The following is a 20,893-nucleotide window of genomic DNA, read 5'->3' as shown; positions in this document are numbered from 1 at the left end:
TCTGCTTAGAGAAGACACTCCAGGTGTCTCTGCAGGTCAAACATTCTTTCAAGTAGGCATTTATTTCTAAGTTGGCATATGTTCCTGTGTTGTGAGTGGCCATCTATTCTGGTTCAGGGATTTTACCCGTCTCTCTGTGTTTCTTTATGTCTGTCTCTCTCTCTTTCTGTCTTTCTCCCCTCGTCCCTCTCTCTCCCTCTTTTTTTAGCAGACTCTAGACTCCATGTTTTCCCCCTTAAGAATTTAAAGGATATAAAATCTCTGGATAGTTTCCCATTTTTCCACCTCCTAGTCCAGAACTGGCAGATGATCTTGTAGAAAAGGAAGCCTCAAGTGCTAGACATTTCTCTCTTGCTTTTCACTTTAGTGGATGTTGTCCCCGTACTTTTCACTGCTTGTTAGCTCTCAGTGTCCTCAGGCAGATCATTACAGCTTTTCTAGCTGTTCTAAGTGGGAGCATTGGTCTGAAACAGCTAGTCTGCCCTTGCGGAAAGAAGTCCTTTGCCACTTGTAGTATTAGGTTGGTAAGATTTAGCCATGTCTCTAAATGTGGATGGAACCCATTAATTTTTACTGCTGTATTATTTGCCACTGTTTCTTTTTCAATTATCCTGGCAAAAGGCTTTTTAAAAAAGGGTTTTCTGTTACAAAGAGTGTGATTCTAAGTATTTTTATAGATGTCTACTGGTGCGTGTGGGCAAGAATTCTTCTACATAGCAAGCTTACTCTGTGGGAACACATGTGACTCTAGCCTCCAGAAAGGGTTTGCTTCCGCTATGTCTAGCAGCCAGAATGGGCTCCCAACCGCAGGTCATTGGGAGTTTCAGGCTCAGATTATCCACACTGGTGTCCCCAAGCTTTAAAATCTCACAGCAGTGTTCCATGTCTTGAGGAAAATCAGCCCCTTTGGATTCCCGCAGTTCTAGAAGGCTTGCCTGCACGCTGGCCCTCTGCTGCTCTGACTCCCTGCCACCATCTTCCTTCCCCACTCCTCAAGCCTGGAGTTCCAAGTATCTTGGCATCCTCCTCCACCAGCTCCTGCCTTTGTTTCCAGCCACTAAAGCCTTATCCCTTGATCATGAAGGCCTCACTCTGACACCAACCCTCCCCACCCCCTGCAGGGCACAGATCATGTTTGTTTGTTTTTAGGAGAATCCTTAGAGATCTTTCCTACCTTCATTATGACCTGAAAAATATGTCCAGTCTACGTCTCGTTGTTGTGGAGAAATCCATAGGCATTTTTTCTATTATGATACTCCAAAGAACTGGCCCAATTAATCATCATCTTTACAAAGATTCCTTTTATACACACACACACACACACACTGTTCATCTCTCAACACAGCACACAGTTACATGTTTGTGAACAGGTCACGCAACTGAGCTATGGAAGAGCTATTTTTCAAACCTGATTCTTCTGATGTCTATACTGTCCTTTCTGCTTCATAAATTCTGTGCTCTCAACATAATTCTTACATATTAAGTTCTTCAAATATAAATTTTAAGAATAAGCTCTGCTAGAGAGGTCAATAAACTCAATGCCTTAAGATTGCTGATTGAATTGATAAGGGAGGTTAGCAAACAGACATGAGGGAATTTCAATATCATCCTATTTCATTCTTTAATGACTTTGCAACCTTGGTAAATCCAAATATCTCAAGGAGTTTAACTAGTTGCTTAAAATATTATATCCATTGTAACATTTGAATCACTGAATAGAGTTAAATTGTCTAGGCAAATCCCAAGAAATTGGATGAATAAACTAAACTACTCATATGCATAGCATATTTCAGTTGAAAGTCCAACTTGCAAATAGGATTTTATATATATATACATATATATATATAATATATACACACACACATACATATATATATAATTTATTTTAAAAAGGAAATATGTAACATTTAATAACTGACATTTTTCTAGGCTAGCATGCTTTGATTCTCTCTGAGTGCACCTTTTTTTGGTAACACTCATGCTAAGTATAGAATAATGCATTGTTTTATCCTATATGGGATCAAGGTACTAATTCTATCAAATTGGTTAATATCAGGCATGTATTAATTCTAAAAGCTTTGCCAACTGAAGGAAAGTATAGTGTTTTTTTCTTAGAATATAAACACTATCCTGAAGTAGAAACCACTGTCTGCTTCAGGAACAAAAATCCAGAGCCCTGAACATGGAGTATTTATGAAGAAACACATTATGGTCAGATGACGCATTCTTTCTCTGTGTAATGTTCCGTGGGCACTTGTGACTATTAAGCCCTGTATGGATTGTGAGTTCAGGAGACACAGCAGCAACTGAGAAGCCCCCATGGTGCTTCAACCGACCCTTGCCCTTAATCGTAAACTCTAAGTGGCATATTAGGAATCTTAGGAAGTGTCTTTGCTACACAGGGAGAAAGGATGATGGGAAAGATAAGATGCAAGATGAGAATTCACGGCTAGCCCATAAAGTCAAGGGATAAGAACATTGTGGTTGACTGTGTGCAAGGCCGCTGTTAAATTGAGCAGAATCAAGACTGACAGAAGACCCTGGGGTTGGCAATCAGTAAATCACATTGTGTTACGTGCATAAGCATCAGAATATATTTTATGAAACATGCAAAAAAATAATGAAAAAATTGAGAGACACTGTGGGGAAGAGAGAAAAATATTTTTAAAGTATTTTGGAGTTAAGCTTCCTATAGTTTAAAGAAGATAAATGGCAAATATATTAATGTCAATAACAGAAAAAAATTTGTGATCTATATTGTGTTATATAATGTTATATATATGTATATACCCTGACCAAAATACAAAGATCAATATCCTTAGGTAAAGGTCAATATCCTCAGATAACATTATATGAGGTATAGAAATAAATCTGAATCTTCAACTCAGTTTTTGAATAATGACACTACCAATAGATTTTAAAAATAGAATTATTATGATTTCAAAAGGAGTCAAAAAAGTAGAGTAAAAGCAATAATAAGTCATAAGTATATCTTTTAAAATGTTGTGCTTCTTAATAGGTTCACAGAAAAATTTACAGATGTGGAAACCTATAGTTTATAATAACAGAAAATTATTTTAATCTCTGAAATCTCTACAGAAACCTTTTTGTTCCAACAAGCATTTCATAAATGTATGGATCAAGTAACTTTAATGTATCATTTTACACTTATGTAAAGTACAGAAATATTTTATATTAGAATCATTTAATGGCCTAAAGCCATATTAATGTGATTTCCATATTTGTCTCCCAGACAAATTTTGGTATTCCTTATAATTAAAACTGTTCTTAGTAATTTTTCTGACTTACATGAACTTAAAGTGTCTTTCCTTCCCAAGAAATAGCCTCTCCCCTTATTTGCTCACTTATTCATTTATAACTAATACTATCTTCTTGTTCTGCTGCTTATACAATAGTGGGTAGGTCCTGCTTCATGCTCTTAAAGGTCTCAAATCCTAGTGAAGAGAGGGATATAAGCAGTCAACTGGATACCACAAGAAATAGATTAAAGGCAAGTAAAACACATGTCATTGGATAACTTAGCCTGGGAAGGATTTAGAAGTCTTAAAGAATGTAGAAGTGAGCCAAGAGAACATAGGTGAGACTTTCAGCAGAAAGAATACCATAAGATAGGAACAGAGTTAGAAACATTATCTGATGTTCAGGGGACCACAAGGGATTTCCTTGTTAGTGGAACACAGAGTACTAAATAGTAAGCAGTCAGACCAGATGGAATTACCCTAATACTGAGATAACTACAGACTAACATCATTTGTGAACATATATGCAAAAATATCAACGTATTTTCAGCAATCTAAATCCAACATAAAATTGATCATGAACCATCTATGAAAGCTTATTTGTGGAATGCAAGTTCAGTTTAATATCTGAAAATCAATCCATGCAAAACAGAATAAAGGAGACTCAAACTGACAACAAATCAAGGATGTCTGCATTTACCATTTTTATGTAACTTAGTACTGTAGGTCCTAACTAGTGCAATATGACAAGAAAAAATAAATAAAAGTACACAGATAGCAAGAGAAGAAGTAAAGCACTCTCTGTTCAGAAATGGCATGACTGTGCATAGAGAAAATCTTGAGAATTCTACAAAAAAAAATTTAAAAATAAAAGTTCAGTAATGATTACAAGATACAGGACCAAAGAACAAAAATCAATTGTAAATCTGTATGCAAACAGTGAACAATGGGACATTTATTTAAAATTTTAATGCCATTTAAAGTGGAATCAAAACCATGGACTATTTGGGGATAAAATTAATAACAGATTAATATATAGCTAGAGAAATCAAGATAATTTTGTATTAACATAAGGACAGACATACAGAGGAATGGAATAGAATAGAGTTCAGAAATAGAGCCGCACATACAGGGTCAACTGATTTTCAATAAATGTACCACTATCACTCAGTTAACAAAGAGTAATCCTTTCAAAAAATGGAAATTAGATAGTCATATGGAAAAAATTGAACTTTAACTTTTACCTTACACCATATAAAAAATTAAATGGAAATAGATCATAGACCAAAATATAAGAGCTGATTTATAAAACTAAGACAACATAAGGGAAATTTTTTTGTTATTTGATTATGTAACTTCTTAGATAGAATGTAGAAAGCATGAATTATAAAAGAAAAAACTGATAAATCTGACTTTATCAAAATTAATGTTCCTCTTTGAAAACTATCATGTATGTGTATACATGTGTGTATGTGTGTAGCTGTATGTATCTGACAAAAATTTTGCATTGAGAATTCTGAAAAAAATTACAATTGAATAATGAAAACAACAAAGATGAAAAAAAGAATTTTCAAATGGACAAATTATTTGAAAGGCCACTCAAGAAAACAAGATAGACAAATAACCAATTCACTCTTGATAAAGTGTTTGTTATTATTCATCTAGGAGATGAAAAATAATCCACAATGAAATAATTATTAGAAGAGCTAAAATTAAAAACACTAACAATACCATGTGTGGCTAAGGATATAGGTTTAGACACATTTATGCTGCTGGGACTATAAAATGGTACAAACGCTTTGGAAAACAATTTGACAGATTACAAAGTTCAACTAAGAAATGTAGATCAAAAGCCAGTAATATTTCAGACAAAACCAAAAAATTTACAACCATATTCATCAGCTCACTTAATCCTGTGTAATTAGACTTTTTTACTAACACTTCTATATAATCAGAGTTTTCATTAGACTTTTAAAGTATCGTACCCAGCTCAGCGGTATGATTTAAAAAGAAACCTGTACTCAGCAAAAAGTCCCTTTTATAAATCTTGAACGTGAAGCAGTTTCGCAAAGCATTGGCTTAACTCTCTGTGAATGACAAAAGACTCCAAAAGGCAGGGTAAAAGATCTGATTATAATACTTTTGACAAAGAAGCTTAATTAAGTTGCTGTGACATACAACATCTCAAGATAACCGGGACTATGACTGATAGCATTATACCGGGACATAATGCAAATCTCAGAAATTTCTAGACTGTCTATACAATTTCTAGAATGTCTACATTAACAACAATTTATCCATACCACAGAATCTGAGGAGGCTCATCACTTACTCGACAATGCTTCCCGTGCAATTCAACAAACCAACCAATCCTAGTCAGCTTAATATTTTTATCAGGGACCCTTCAAAGCATCTCAAAGTTGGCTAAAGGCAAGAGAATTTTAGTTAGAGCTTGATAGGAAATTGGCCAAAAATAATCAAAATTTTCACACAATCTGTTATTAGAAGCATGCTAAGTAAAGTTGTTCTTTTAACAGAGAGGAAACAAATCTCGTCCTTGCGCCAGCCTACTTTTAATAATAAAATCCATTTACCTAATTAAGTTTAATCTAATCTTAGTCGAACCATGCACAGAACACCTTTATTTAGGGGTCCCCTTTTACAAACCATCCACAATTTTCTGTATCCATATTAGTTTGTCCCTCTTTTTCCCCCATCTGGAAACAATCAGCTAGAGGACCAAATCACTTTCTTTTCGCTAAACAAAATGCAATTCCAAGCCTCATACTTTTTCACTCAAAACATATATCCTAATTTCCCACTGTATACTGAAGTGTTCCCCCATTATTTTTATTAGCTTCAATTACATATTTAAATTAGAATCCTCAACACTTAATTTCTAGTGAATGTTTCAGTGTCTTATTTCATTTGGGAATGACCTCACTATTCAACTACTCAATAAACTTCCATCATTCAACTTAATTTAGCACAACTCTAAAATTTTTCAAGTTCCCAAATATCTGGAAGGATCATTTTAAAGTACACATTCTTAAAACACAATTATTTCTAGAGTTTACCCCAAAGCTCTTATCTCATTTGCATTTAATTCACTTATAAGAATTTCATCATACCAAGTTAATTTTTTTTCTTTCTGCTGACAGATTCTGTAACAGAAAGAACATGAACTTACTGGCCTTCGGTAAACCTAGGTATTACAGACAATAAAAGACTTGTCCGTATTGATTATACCAACAAGCTTAAGCTAGCTTTAACATCAGATAGTAATTCAATATTGAATATTTTCTAGATCACATGCGCCTGAAATTTGTCCTATCTTCTTATTTATAATTAAAGTATATAATTTGTAAGCACTTACTTTTAAGTCAGTGAAATAGAGCTTATTTACAAGTTAATTTTTTCCCTAAAGACAGATAGGACCAGAGATCTCACAGTTGTTCCACTTGTTTTATGAAAAAAAATTTTTTTTTTTTGAGAGCCCAAGTAGATCATCAAAAGCACAGGAAGAGAAATGCAAATTCCTCTTCTAACTGCTTTTACAAAACCACCTTGACTATTTTCAGGGATTTTTTTTCAGTTCCCAATTATCCATTAGACAATAATGTATGTATCATTCCCTCACATTCCCATGCCTCACTTTCAGCAAAACCAGGAGATGATTTGGACTCAGGTACCAATGCGCGCGTGCGCACACACACACGCACACAAGATATAAACCAAATGGCAAAAGGCCCACCTTGATACAATAGCAGAGCCATCATGGGCCATTTCTCCAGATCTCAGAGAGTACTGAGCCTGCACAGTGTTACAATAAAAAAATATTTTCTTTCATTTATGGGAGCATAGCTGAAGTACCCCCAGTTTTACAAAATGTACCATAGGGGGTCTATCAGATGGAACAGAGCTCTGATCATCCACACTTAATTATTTATGGCTGATAATATCAAATACCAAGAAAACAATTCAAAATGGTCTCTCAAGGTCACAGCCCCAAAAGAGATTGCCAAGCAACACCCCATCAGTCAAAAAGGGAGAACCCCAATCAATACCCAATCAAAGATGAAGCTGAACGAGTGACCAAGGCCAGAAAGGCAAAATGCCAATGGAGTGGCTCCACCCAAGGTGGAGTCCACACAGTAGGGAAGGACACCTGGTGTCATCACACACAAGCTCCGCTACTCAAAGACATCTCAACCGGCCAATGCAATTTCTGACACACACATACCAACAACAAATATGGCCCCACAAACAAAAGATCAGAGGAGATGTAGCCCCCAAATTCCACTTCCGCTCCCAGGCAGAGGCTTCCAAACAGATGGGTCCAGCTCTTGAAAGAGAACAGACCCAGAGTGGCTCCCAACGAGCCCAGAATAGCTCACTTCCCAGAAGGGAATGAGTACAGGCCGAGTGGGTAGAACCTTCCCACCGGGCACAAGCTGGCGTGGCTCGCCCCGAAAGCATGCACACAAAAACACAAACAACAGATAAGCTACTATCGCACAGACAGAAAAATCAGAGAAGGTGTCATCTCAAAGTTCCACTTCCACCCCTAGACAGAGGCCTCCAAACAGATGGGTTCAGCTCTCAAAAGAGAACAAACACAGAGTGGCTCTCGATGAACCCAGAGTGACTCACTTCCCCGTGGGGATGAGCCCAGATGGAGTAGAGAGAATTCCCAGCCTATGCGAGCTGGAGTCACTCACCTCCAGGCGACGCCGAGTGTGGATGTGGCTCCTGATATTCTGGCTTCAAACAGCCTCAAGCTCTGGCGGCCACGCCAGTCCGGGAGAGTCAGTCCCACCCAGCTCCCCAGGGCCAAGTGAGTTCCGGCAGCTGCTGGGATCCAGGGAAGTGGCTGCCCCTGGCTAGCGTCTTCCTGCCACGGGCACAGACTCCTAGGCTGGCTTTCCCCAAATTTTCCCAAACGCAAGTTCATGTGTCTGACACACAGTGAGACCAAACAAACTGAAATGTCAGAGTTTGGAGCAGAGAAATGTTTATTCCAGGGTAAGCAAGGAGAACAGTCACTCCTGCCCCAAAATCCCTGAATGCCCCGGAAGTTTGAGCTGACTCTTTTTAAAGCTGAGCCTTTTTAAAGGCCACTGAGGGAGGAGCGTCCCAGGGTCTGGGATCAGCTGTGCACAATTCTTTGATTGGTTGATGGTGATTAGTTCTTAGGTGCCGGAAGGTCTGGGGGCTACGTGCTCATGATAATCAAGTAGTTAATTTCTGCCAGTTGGTGGCAGCTTTTAGCATCTGAAAAACTCACGGAATCTGGGTGAGATCCTATTATCTGGGTCCTTCAGAGAGGAGCTACAGCAGAGGATCTGGGAGTGGGGTCTGTCCCAGGAAGTCCCCATAGGGTCCTGCTCGCTTACAGAAAGATGTCACTGCCCTTGTTGTAATCCTATTATTGTGTATTATTTTTAACATTTCAAGTCCTGTAAATGTTTAATCATATATTCCCATTGTGCATTTCATTGTTAAGAAATGCGTTTTTGCACTAAAAGGTTGGACAGATGACTGTGAGTCTGAGATACTAAACATGATAAATAAATGAACATTCTGTTCTACCTGAGTATTGAGGGTAGGACAGAAAGTTGTGAAACTGGCTTAGTAAATATATGCCAGTTGTTTCCTAAGCCATTTTAAAATGAGTAATCTACATAGCAGTTAAATATATATATAACAGTTCTGTGACTCCGTAAAGATTTTCCTGCAATCAATCAATCAATCAACCAGCCAGTGAAATATGCTGCTGTAAGGAGTTAATTAATACAAAGACTACTTTAAAGCATGAGAGGACACTCTTGCTATAGCCCTACATAAAATAAGCAGAGTAAAATATTAGATCAAACTTTTTGAAATTTACATAGTATGAGAAAGAGGAAGAGAGAAAACAATGCAAAAAGAGCCAAACACATTAATTCAACAAGTTATTTATTCTGTGGCGTGTCATGCGTGAGGCAGTCTACGAGGCGCTGGGTACACAGAATGAAAAGGATATTTCCTCATATACTCTACGTTGACTACATTCAAGCTTAATTAACTTTCAGAAAAAAAGTACATCTTAAGTTTTCATTCTCATTCTGTATTTTATTCGTTATATATTTAAATTGAATATCTCAGAATTACAGGATTACCAAAAGAGAGGGCTATTCAATTGTGTTCGGTCCTGATGAAACCTGATACCTTGTGTGGCAGCAGTTTAAGTCTTGAGTGTCTTTTTGTCATGTAATGGTCACAAATTAAGAAGGCATAAAATCATATATTTTTAAAAACAATCCGCTGGAGAAAGCAGAAATAAAAGAGGAGGTCAGAAGATGAAGGCCAGACTGGGAAGCTGAGTAATAAGATTCTGTGCAAAGGTTAGAAAATAAATTTACGGTAACTGGGGGGAAAGGGGTGGGGAGGGATAAACTGGGAGTTTGGAATCTGTAGATTCTAACTACTATATATAAAATAAACAACAGGGTCCTATTGTATAGCACAAGGAACTGTATTCAATACCTCATAATGTCCTATAGTGAAAAGAATATGAAAAGGAATATATATATATATAAAAATGAAACACTATGCTGTCCACTAGAAATTAATACAACATTGTAAATCAACTATACTTCAATAAAAAAGTAAAAAAGAAAAGATGCTATGCAAAGATAAACCTTAAACTAAGTAAATGAAAACATGAATTTACGGTATTAATAAAAATTAGCGATGATTGTACCACAAAAAATATATTATTTAATTTACAGAAAGAATCATTTTAAATCCTAGCTGGCTCAGTGCTTTTATCTATTTATTGTTGGACCATAAAGAATGTCGTCTCCTTTATTTCTCATAACAGCCTTGAACTGGGTCATATTGTTTCATTTTACGTACGATGAAACAGAAGCTTTAGAAATCCAAGAAACTTGTGCAACATCCCATAGCTAGGGAGCGGTGGAAGAAATTCCACTCTGCAAAGCTCCGTCCTGGACTTGGAGTTAAAACAGTTGAGATGCAAAGTTCAAGGTAACTGACTCAACATGGAAGTGCCTGGAGGACGTGGAGCAGGGGCTGAATTCCACCAGCCTTCTTCTTATTCCTCACACCACCAATCCTCTCCTCCCCAACTCCCCCCACCCTACATGGCTGAAAAAAAAATCATGACAGGTGTTCTTTTTCTTTTCTGTATGCTAACATTTAGATACATATATAGCTGTTTATTAAACTTATTTAATTCAAATGCCATCAAATTAATTCTTCAAAAGTATATAATTTGATGTTATAAATGTACTCAGAGTTGTGCAAATACCACCACTATCTATTTTTAAAAGCTTTTTATCACTTCAAAAAGAAATCTCAAACCCGTTAGTGGTTATACCCATTCCCCTATATGTACAGCACTGTAAATAATATAGCATTATGCACCAAAAGGTTGAGATTTATTCATTTAAGTATTAGTTATAATACTTGAAAGATGTAAATACTACGTTATTGAAAAAATATATGATATATAAATATCTACCACTAGAGTAAGAATTTGCTTTTTTAAAGTTGAGAGCGTTAATAACGTTGAGATTTTTATAGATTTCAAACAATCTAAAATCCAGAGGGAAATATACATTTTTCTTTAGACAAATGGTAATAGGATCTTCATGCCCCCAGGGCAGATGTGAAGTCACATAATTTACATATTCAAATGTTTGAGTCTGAAGAAAACAAATAAGGTTAAAGTCTATTTGAAAAAGAGATTCGTGAAGAATTTAAACTTTATTCTACCTCAGATATTTTATATAAGATTGTATATTAATAGGATAGGAAAGATGGGAAATTTCTAGGATGGTGGAGAAGGAAATGCAAAGAGATAAAAAATATTATGACATCATTTCCATTAAGATTATAAATGGTATTGAAAATACAGATTACTACGGTAATTAGAATTACTTCGAACTTTATCATTTTAATTATTTCCGTGAAAAGTTAGTGTTTACTTGACCAAAACTGATCTCCAGGGAGCTGATCTCCTGGGAATGAAGTTGGCTCAGACACAGCCCTGAAGAAAGCCGACACAGTCTAGTGCCCAGACCGAGGCCTCTGATCCTGCCAGTGAAAGGCTTGTGCTTTTCCATCCAAAAATACTGGACTGGCAGGATAGGACTGGAGCCAAGATTCTGGCCCTGTTTTATTGCTATTGTGTCCTGAACCCAGTCCCACAGCAAGGGGGCACTTTAGCCGTCACCAGCTTAAAGGATCATGTGGCCCACGGATGAGCATCCCTCTCCTGGAGTGTGGCGTCAGGCCCCGCTAGACGAGGGTGCATGCCAGGTGATCAGGGACCCAGCCACCTGCTCAGTACACCTCCCATCTCTGTGAGTTTTCCCAGTGAGCACTCTTCCAACAGGACTGGCATTTGAGAACCTGACAATTTGCTTTTCTTTTTGGGAAAGCCAGCTTCACAGTCAAGTTAAGAATAAGCTATATCCACTTCTTTGAGAAAACAGAGTTTGTTTGTTTGTTTAGATCAATTTGGCTGTTAGAATTGCCAAAACATGAATGTTATAGTGTGTCTTGTTATTCCTTTTCTTCTCAACATATATATGCATTAGGAAATTTAATTCTTATTTTATAACAAGCTATTTTTTATTAAAAATAAGAAAAGCTGCAAAGATTACCTGTTAATATTATCCTTTACTATGGGCACGCTGGTATTTAATACTCTAGTATGAATGTTAAGGACTGCTAACTCAATGCCAGGTTTACACTGAATTGAAAACCTAATTCTGCCCTTTATACACAATGCCTTTTCTCAGTTTTTAATTGATTATATTGCTTTTCCCTCTATGTCATATAACTAAAGCATAACTAAATCTGGAAAAAATGAGTGTATGCATTATTATATTTAAGAAATCTTTAGGGTCTCTAGTGTTGTCTATATAAATAATATTTACTTAAAAATATTTTGTGTCTTGCCTCTAAGGAATATCAATTGATTCCTGAGAGAATAGCAAATAAACTAACGATTCTATAGCACATATGTACAAATTTTTTTAAACATAGTATTTTGAATATTGTTAATGTATATTTATATTTTTAATATTTAGGAAAATTATTTCACTTACTTTATAATTTTCAAGAATTATTTCCTTTTACAACCCAGACTGAAAGTTTTTTCTAATAATTAATAATATCAATAATTAATAATCTCAAATATTTCTTAAATGTTTAATTATATGTATTAATATATATTAAGCAATAATGTGGGTAAAAGCATGAATCTTTATATTATTTCAATTACAGCTTTTCCTAGAACTCAATTAGAAGTTATCAAAAAGGAATAATTGTACTGGACAATGTTCATAGATTTTTATGAACTGAATATTTGGTTTGGAAATTGAGGAAAAGCTGTTGAAAAGATAAAATTTACATGGGAAAAAATTAGACGATTACATTTCAAACCTCTTTCAAATATATTTGCATGATCATTTAAACCAACAAATAAGCTATGATTCTACAAGAAATTTACAATAATTTGTCAACTAAAATTTAATTTTAGATAGTCATTATTTTTCCTTAATCATCTCTTCATGACTATGAAGGTCATTACCTTCTAACTGTAGAAGCAATACACAAATTGGTAGATATTTTCAATGTATTGTAACTTCCTTTCATGTTCTCTACACTCTTTGAAGGAGAATTTCAACCTCAAACTTACTTTCCTCTTTTGCCTTTTTTTTTTTTTTTGTAGAATGGGCATGTGGCCTAAGTCTCACAATTCAGGCCTAATTTGAGATTTGAATTTAAAATAATTAAGAAAAGAAGCAGATACTTGGCAGAATCAATATTCCGATGAGAACAGGAATGGTGGCATCTGGCTTTTGAGGGTGGAAATTGTTCAGAGTCAGATGTTGAGCACCTACTAGGACATGGTAGATGGTGTCCTAGAGCATCACAGAGAGGACTACAAAGGGATATTTGCACTGAAATAAAAGCACATTCTTGCGTGGAGAAGGATTCAATCTCATCACATAAGTCTACTATTTTTGGTCTAATGCAATAGGGTAGTATTTGTATATTTTATATGTATAGTATACCTTAACTCAAAAAAACCCCTTCTTTTTTAAACTCAGGAATTATTTACTCTTTTCTCACTTAAGGGAAAAACAACGCCAATTTAAGTCCTGAATGTATTTCTTCAGTCTCAACTGGCTACATGGTGTGAAAGCAAAGTGCTTTTTGTTTGCAAGAGCTAAATATTAAAGAAAATGAATTTTAAAAACTTCCCGTTGAGAGCCAGATCTCAGTGGATTCACAGTAGAATCTTTCTACTTTAGCAGAGAATTTTTACTGTAATGTTTAGAATATTAGACATAAGGGCAGTTTTTTTTTTACTTATGGGAAGTTAACAAAAGCCCCCTTGGCCATGGCTGAAAAGGAGAGGAAGCAAAGAGCAGAGCAAGATGGAGGACGCGTGTGAATAGAGACAATTAGAAATCTCAGAGGGGACGAATTCCTGGTCCACTTTTCTCCTGGAGTCTTGGAAGAGAACAGCTTTTGTTGGGAGCTGTGCACAAGGCAGCAAAGATTGCACTGCAGCATTTTGGGGAAAAAAGGGGCCTGAAGTAGTATCACCTTTGTTTCTCATGAACAATGTGTGTCATAGAGAATATCCAGCTTTTCCAGAGGGAGTTCATACTGAGCAGCTGCTCTGGAACCCAAGGAGGCCTGAGATTAGGATCAGCCAAGATTAAAATGGGGATTCTTCTCAATATGATGGCCTAAGGAAGGAGCATGACTTTGCAATGTCTGCAAAGACGAAAAGGTGGCTGGAGAAGAGTGACCAAGGATATAGTAGTAATAGACTAGGAAATAAAGAAAGATTAAATATTCTAGGGTCTTCTAAGGTCTTAGGATCCATGGTAATGATTTTGGTGTTTATTCTAGATAAATGGAAGCCATTGCACATTTTTAGTAAAGGAATTACATGATCGATTTTCATTTTAACAGGATTACGATATTCTTGGTGTTAGGATAGAAAGACATGGTACCAGGGGAGGCAGAGCAAAGAAGATATTGTTGCAATAAGCCAAGTTAGAAATGATGGTAGCTTGGGTTGTAATGTTAGCAATAAAAGGGTTTGAGAAGTAGCCGAAGGCTGGATGTGTTTTGTACATGGGGTCAAGACGATTTGTTGATTATTTGGGTATGAGTCTGAGAGAAAGAAGTTAAAGCTATGTTCAATTGTTTTTCCCCCTATCTGTAAAGATGGATTTTCATTAACTGATTTGGGAAAGAATATAGGTGAAACAGGTTTGAGAAGGGGTTGGAGTACAGCAGCTGAATGTTGGACATGTCCACTTAGGATGATGATGATTACACTTCCAAGTGAAATTGTTAAATAGGAATTTGTACAGACTCTGGAAAGTCTAGGGGAAAAGATCAGCCTGAAAATACAAATTTGGGAATAAGTCAGTAGACAGATGATATTGGATGCCATGGAAATAAATGAGTTCTCCAAGAGATGGAGTGTAGATACAAATGTGAAAACGTTCAAAGACTCGATCTTAGGGAATTCAAATTTAAAATTTCGAGTTGATGAGAATAAAGGAGAAAAAAATGACTGAGAGGCAGCAACCAGAGATATAAAAGGAAAATCAATTATTTTTTTGTCCTGGAAGCATTGATCACTGGTTTGAGACAGACATCCCGTGTGTTCCATTTATTTATCTCGTCCTCCCCCCACAACCCCCACCCTCAAAACCAAGCATTGATCAGTCACTTACTGCTTTACCGTCTCTGTAGTTTTACTTTTTCCAAAATGTAACACAGTGCAAATCATACAGTACATAGCCTTTTCAGATTGACTTTTTTCACTAAGAAATTTGAATTTAAAAGTTTCCTCCAAGTCTTTTTGTGGCTTAGTAGAATACTTATTTTAATCACTGAATGATATTGTATTGTACGAATGTACCACAGGTAGGTTATCATTTTCCTTTTGAGGCACAATCTGGTTGCTTCTAGTTTAGGGCAATTAAGAATAAAGCTGCAGGTATTTCCATGGGGTTTTTAACTCATCTGGGTAAATATTAAGGAGTGCAGTCGATGAGTCATATGATAATACTGTGCTTAGCTTTGTAAGAACCTGCCAAACTTTCTTCCTAAATGGTTGTACCACTGTATTCCCAGCAGCAATGAATGGGACTTCCTGTTGCTCCACAGCCCCTGACAATTTGCTATTGTTAGCTTTCTGGAGCTTAGTCATTCTAACAGGTGTGCAGTGCCATTTCATTTTTCTAATTTGCAACACATGATGTTGAGCTACTTTTCCCAAGCTTATTTGCCGTCTGTAAATCTTTAGTGAGATCTCTGTTCAGAGCTTTTGTCCATTTTTAATTTTTTTTTTTATTGTTGAGTTTTAAGAGTTCTTTTGGATGCCAATCCTTTATGAGATGTGTGTTTTGCACAGATATTTTCTCCCAGTCTGTGGTGTGTTGTTTCACTCTCTTAACATTGTCGTTCGCAGGGCAAAAATTTTTTAATTTTAATGAAGTCCAACTTACCAATTTTTTTCTTTCATGAATTGTACTTTTGGTATTGTATCTAACACAACATTTCCAAAGTCAGGGTCACCTAGATTTCCCCTTTGTTATTTTTTAGGAGGATTATAGTTTTGCATTTTATATTTAGGTCTATGATCTATTTGGAGTTCATTTTTGTGAAAAGTATAGGTCCATGTTTAGATTTACTTTTTTGTGTATGGATATACAGTTGGATGCCAAATTTGGGCATAGGGATATTTGATAGGACCACCCAACGTCACAGGTGTTCATTCATTAACAACTATTTATTAAGTACCAGCCAGGTACAGAGGCCATTTTAGGTACTGGCAAGGACTGGAATTCCCCACTACCTTGCAATGCCCCACCCATTAAACTCCTTCATCTAATTTCTTCCCACAGGCAAAGCTGAAGTGTGCCCTGCACTGAACGTGCGGTCTGACGTTTAGTCCTGGATCAGAATGCTGTGGTTTGAGAATATCAGTGCAGCAGATTGCCCCCCATGGTCTCTTCCTCTTCCTCAACACAAAGATCGACTTCATTTTACAGCTTCCTTTGCAGTTAGATGTGCTCATAATAACTGTTCCGGTCAATGGAGTGTGAATGGAAGTGGTGTGAGCCACTTCGAGATCTGGCCCATAAAATCTCCTAAGTGATCCTCCACAATTTCTCTTTCCCACATTTGCCAAATGAATAGAGAACATCTGAGGACTTAGTGGAATACTGGGTCATGAGATGGAAGGCGTCTGGTTCCCTGAATCACAGTGTATCAGGTCTCTACAGCCACCCTGCTGACTCAACTGAATGGTGCATGAGCACAAAATTTAAATTTTAATTGAACAACAGGACACAGGACTTGTTAATGGCCACTTTAAAATTATACTGTAGAAAACATCTATCCTCCAGAAACTGTTGACTCTTAGCTCTAAGCAAACTCCTTCTCCCAGCAAGTGCAGGCAGTAACAAACTTCCGTGCTTCCAGAAGCTGTTAAATAATGGAAATAAGTGAAGCATATTGCTGAAAGGATCTCATGCCCAGGCTAGATCACCAGCCATTATCCAACTCTGGGTGTATTATTTTCTTGTGTTGTTGCTGTTGTGATACTGTCAATATTTGTAAGATGCTTGGGGTCCATGACTTTGGTCATCTTATGCTGCGCATCATCCTAAGGAGTCCTTGGCTTTTAGATGACAATTTGTTTTGTCTTTTATTAAAAGGATGATTGATTATGTGAGCAGAGTGTGGGATGGAGTCAAAAAGACCTTTATATTTATTACTAGACTCCCCTTATCCTCCTCCTAGGACATAAAAACTATAACTTACTTATTTTTATATCCTTATAACATTTAGAACCTTGCTGCTTATATATAATACCACCAATAAATGATTGTTGAATAAATGCTCAATAAATATTTGTTGAATTGACTTTTAGGCTTGGTCTTCTTCCATAAATACAAGATGAATTCATTTTATACGGTCTTTTAAAATTGCTTTTGTCTGTAAATTCGCATTTTCTCCTCAGAGGCAAAACTCCATGATCAATGAGAAGGACTGTTTTTCATCCTCCTACAAGGTATGTATTTTTTCAGAATAGGAAGTACAAGCATTAGAGAGATTTAGAGATACCAAGAGAATTGGCAATCAAGTAGCTTAGTTTCTTTTTATTTTCATTAAAGGGGTTAGAGGCCTTAGGAGTTCATGAGACACTAAAATTAATGATGCATCCTAATTAAGTAAATGTTCAGTTTCTTTTCTTGATCGCAATACTGTACAAAATAAAAGGAGAAAAAGATCAAATTGCTTCATATCAATCTTTTCATGAAAATAAAAATCCTCCCACTCGTTGTCAGTCATTCCCTTGTGGTCCCATTTTAGATCTCACATTTCTTTTCATACTTTTCTAATTTTCATCGGCTTCTGCAATTAATCTTGTGCTTAATGCTTTTTCTTCAGACCATATATTTTTCATATAATCTTCAAATTTAGTGATTTTTATTCACTCTCTTACTCCATATCTGTATTTTTAAAAACCAAATCAGTCTGTATTGAGTGCTATTATGTGTAAGATTAGGCTCAGTAGTACATTCTAGATGAATCAACTACGTAATGTTGTAAGTTTTTAAGTTATTGGTTTATTTCTGGAAAACAGCGCTATGTCTGGTCCCCCACACCTTGGTTCCTTCCCATTCCCTGTATAACCAAGTTGGAAGAATCAACTTTGTTCTTGATGAAATCAAGTTTCATCCTGATGAAAGAAGATGAGTTGTTCAATAACTGGATGAACGGACTGGCCATGAAGCAAGAGTTTACTGTTAAATCATAACATGACTAGAGAGGAAATAATATGCTACTTTTTTTTTGAATTCTTTGCTGACTGACTCAGTTTCTTATCGCTGCTGTTTTAAATGACCTCAAATGCAGGTAGAAAATTTAAAAACAGAACATAGAGGAGACAAGATGGAGTATGATCTTGTAGGTGATTGGAATTATCTACAGTTTAAGTCTGTATTGTGTGGTTGAAAATAGTTTAGGGAACAACCCGATACACATACAAAAAGAACACTGAGAATCCTTCCTGAGAAAGTAAAATTACCTCTTGAAATGTTCCCCGATCATGGAGGGCAGGGGTGGAGGGGGGAGGGGAGGATAAAACAAGGCCCGGAAAGAAAAACGTTCGACAATGAAGAGAGTTAATTATCAACAAAATAAACTCTGAGGAGACTGCAGTTTATTCATCTTTGTAATACTTTCTCTCTCCTTCATTTATTACCTGACTCAGTCTCAAAACCACTACTTGTTTTTTGGAAGGTACTAATAGAATTTAATTGATTTAGAATGAATACCAGCTAAGAATTTAGGAAAGACACATTTAAAGTCCCTTGGGTTACTAGTATGGTATGACTACACTGATCACTTAATCTCTCTCGTTCTCAATTTCTTTATCACGATGAAATTAGACTAAACCATCTTTAAAGTCCCTTCAAGTTCCAACATACTTTTTTGAGATTTGAATATGTTGATCAGTTTAGCCACATATTGATCTCATGGGGTAGGCTGTGAAGATGCTGGCACACTTAGGTACTTAAGAAGTTTTAAACACTTTTAAAGAGAAATCTCTAAAACCAAAATTAGCACATAGCCAAGAGACTAAGATGAATAAATTTAAATATTCTAATGAGGCCATTTATATATGCATAAATGTGTGTATCATATATAACCCTTTTTTTATGCAAGGACCAGTTTGAATTTACTTATCTTACTGTAACCCATTTTTGTTATAAATTTGATTTAAGATTAAAATAATCTGAACGTATTTTTCTTCACAAGCAAATTGCTTCACAATTTCTCTAATTCTTTCTCTGGTATCTTGAACATTGCTTTCAGATTCGAAGTCTTAGCAGATTAATAGGTAAGAAATCTATTAGGTGGTACCTGTATACTTAAAAAGAAGGAAGAGCCGGAGTAGCAAACAAAAACATTACCCATAATACAAAATATGCTAAAATACCAACTGCAGATGTGCACAGATGTTATCCAAGAAAATACAAGCTCAACATAAAATTAAAATGTATAACTTTTGAGGGACATCTCAATGCAAACTGATTTGTACGTAAGGTAAAAACCAGCTAAAAGATATAAAGCCTATGGCTCTATTTGGGGTTTGATCACATGTAATCATATGATTTAATGTAGTATTCAAATGCTTATGTTGTTTAATAAACTTTAAGTGCTGTAAACTATTTTAAACTTAAGGAACCATGAGTCACAAAATTAATACTTTTTTATCCTGTACTGTTTTTCTCCAAACATTTAAAAGAACAGCAGCCTCACATTTTTTTTTCACAAATATGACTAACATCACATTTTGTAATTTAAGTCAAGTTGGATCCTCAACAAATAATTCTATTTATTTGAATAACGAATTAGGTAAGTAGGTTTAGGGAGCATGTGGGAATTTTTGTATGACAAGCATACCATCTCTTTTTTTTAAAAAAAGGTTTTTCTTGTTTGTTTGTTTTTGAGTGAAGTAATTAGGTTTGTTTATTTACTCATGTATTTTAATGGAGGTACGAGGGACTGAACCCAGGACCTGGTGTATGCTAAGCACACGCTCTGCCACTGAGCTATGCTCTGCCACTGAGCTATGCTCTGCCACTGAGTTATACCCTCCCCCCAAGCACACTATCGCTGTATCACAACTATTAGGGCTTTTGTTTGTAATGAATGTAATTCAAGATAGTCATGCTCTTTATGTGGGTAGACCTCAGATCCTCCCAGCAACATCTGTCTCTCTAAAACACAGAGACATACACAGAAATCATCCTTTTGGTAAACTGAGATGTCTGGAGAAAAAGTTCTGCTCTGGAACATCATTAGGAATGGAATTCAGTCTGAGGAGAGAAAAAAAAAAAGTGAAACAAACATGTCCTTACTGAAATATTTTTCCTTTGTCAATTTGGATACTAATTTGCACACATGCACAGTTCGTCGTGCAATTGTAATATCCCACCTGGCTATCTCTCTTCTGGAATTTTATACTAGTGATTTCTAGAAAATTGATGGCCTGAAATGAAATACTTCCTTATCAGTGGGATTTTAAGAACAGATATTTCAGAGGTCAGGGCCATCCTGTTTGGCTCAGGAATACATTTTGTGACAATCGGTTTATCCGTTATCATTAAAATGTGGGGGTCAGGGGTTTACAGTGGAAGGAATGACAAGGAAGGAAAAAATTTAATATGAATATTTCACCAGTAAAATCTATTCCATAAATCAAAATTGCAATGATTTCTCTTACAGCAAGTCTCCTGTAGCTGTTCACATCCCAAGAGGTCAGCTTTTACACTTGAAAAACCAAGTTCACACAGTTTGAAAGATTTGTTATTCTGCTAGTGACACATGACGTCAGCACAGTCAAGAGCACTTCGGGTTTTCCCCACTCCTGCACCTACCCTTCCCAGAATGGGGGTGCTATAGACTCACAACCACCAGGGGGCTTTATAAATTTATGGGTATCACCACGACATGCAGATACCTACTTTGGACGCTATGAATTTGTATCTGGTGCGAAAGCT

Source organism: Camelus dromedarius, chromosome 21, assembly GCF_036321535.1.
Source record: "Camelus dromedarius isolate mCamDro1 chromosome 21, mCamDro1.pat, whole genome shotgun sequence".
NCBI classification, from domain to species: domain Eukaryota; kingdom Metazoa; phylum Chordata; class Mammalia; order Artiodactyla; family Camelidae; genus Camelus; species Camelus dromedarius.
Note: the sequence above shows the minus strand (reverse complement) of the source record.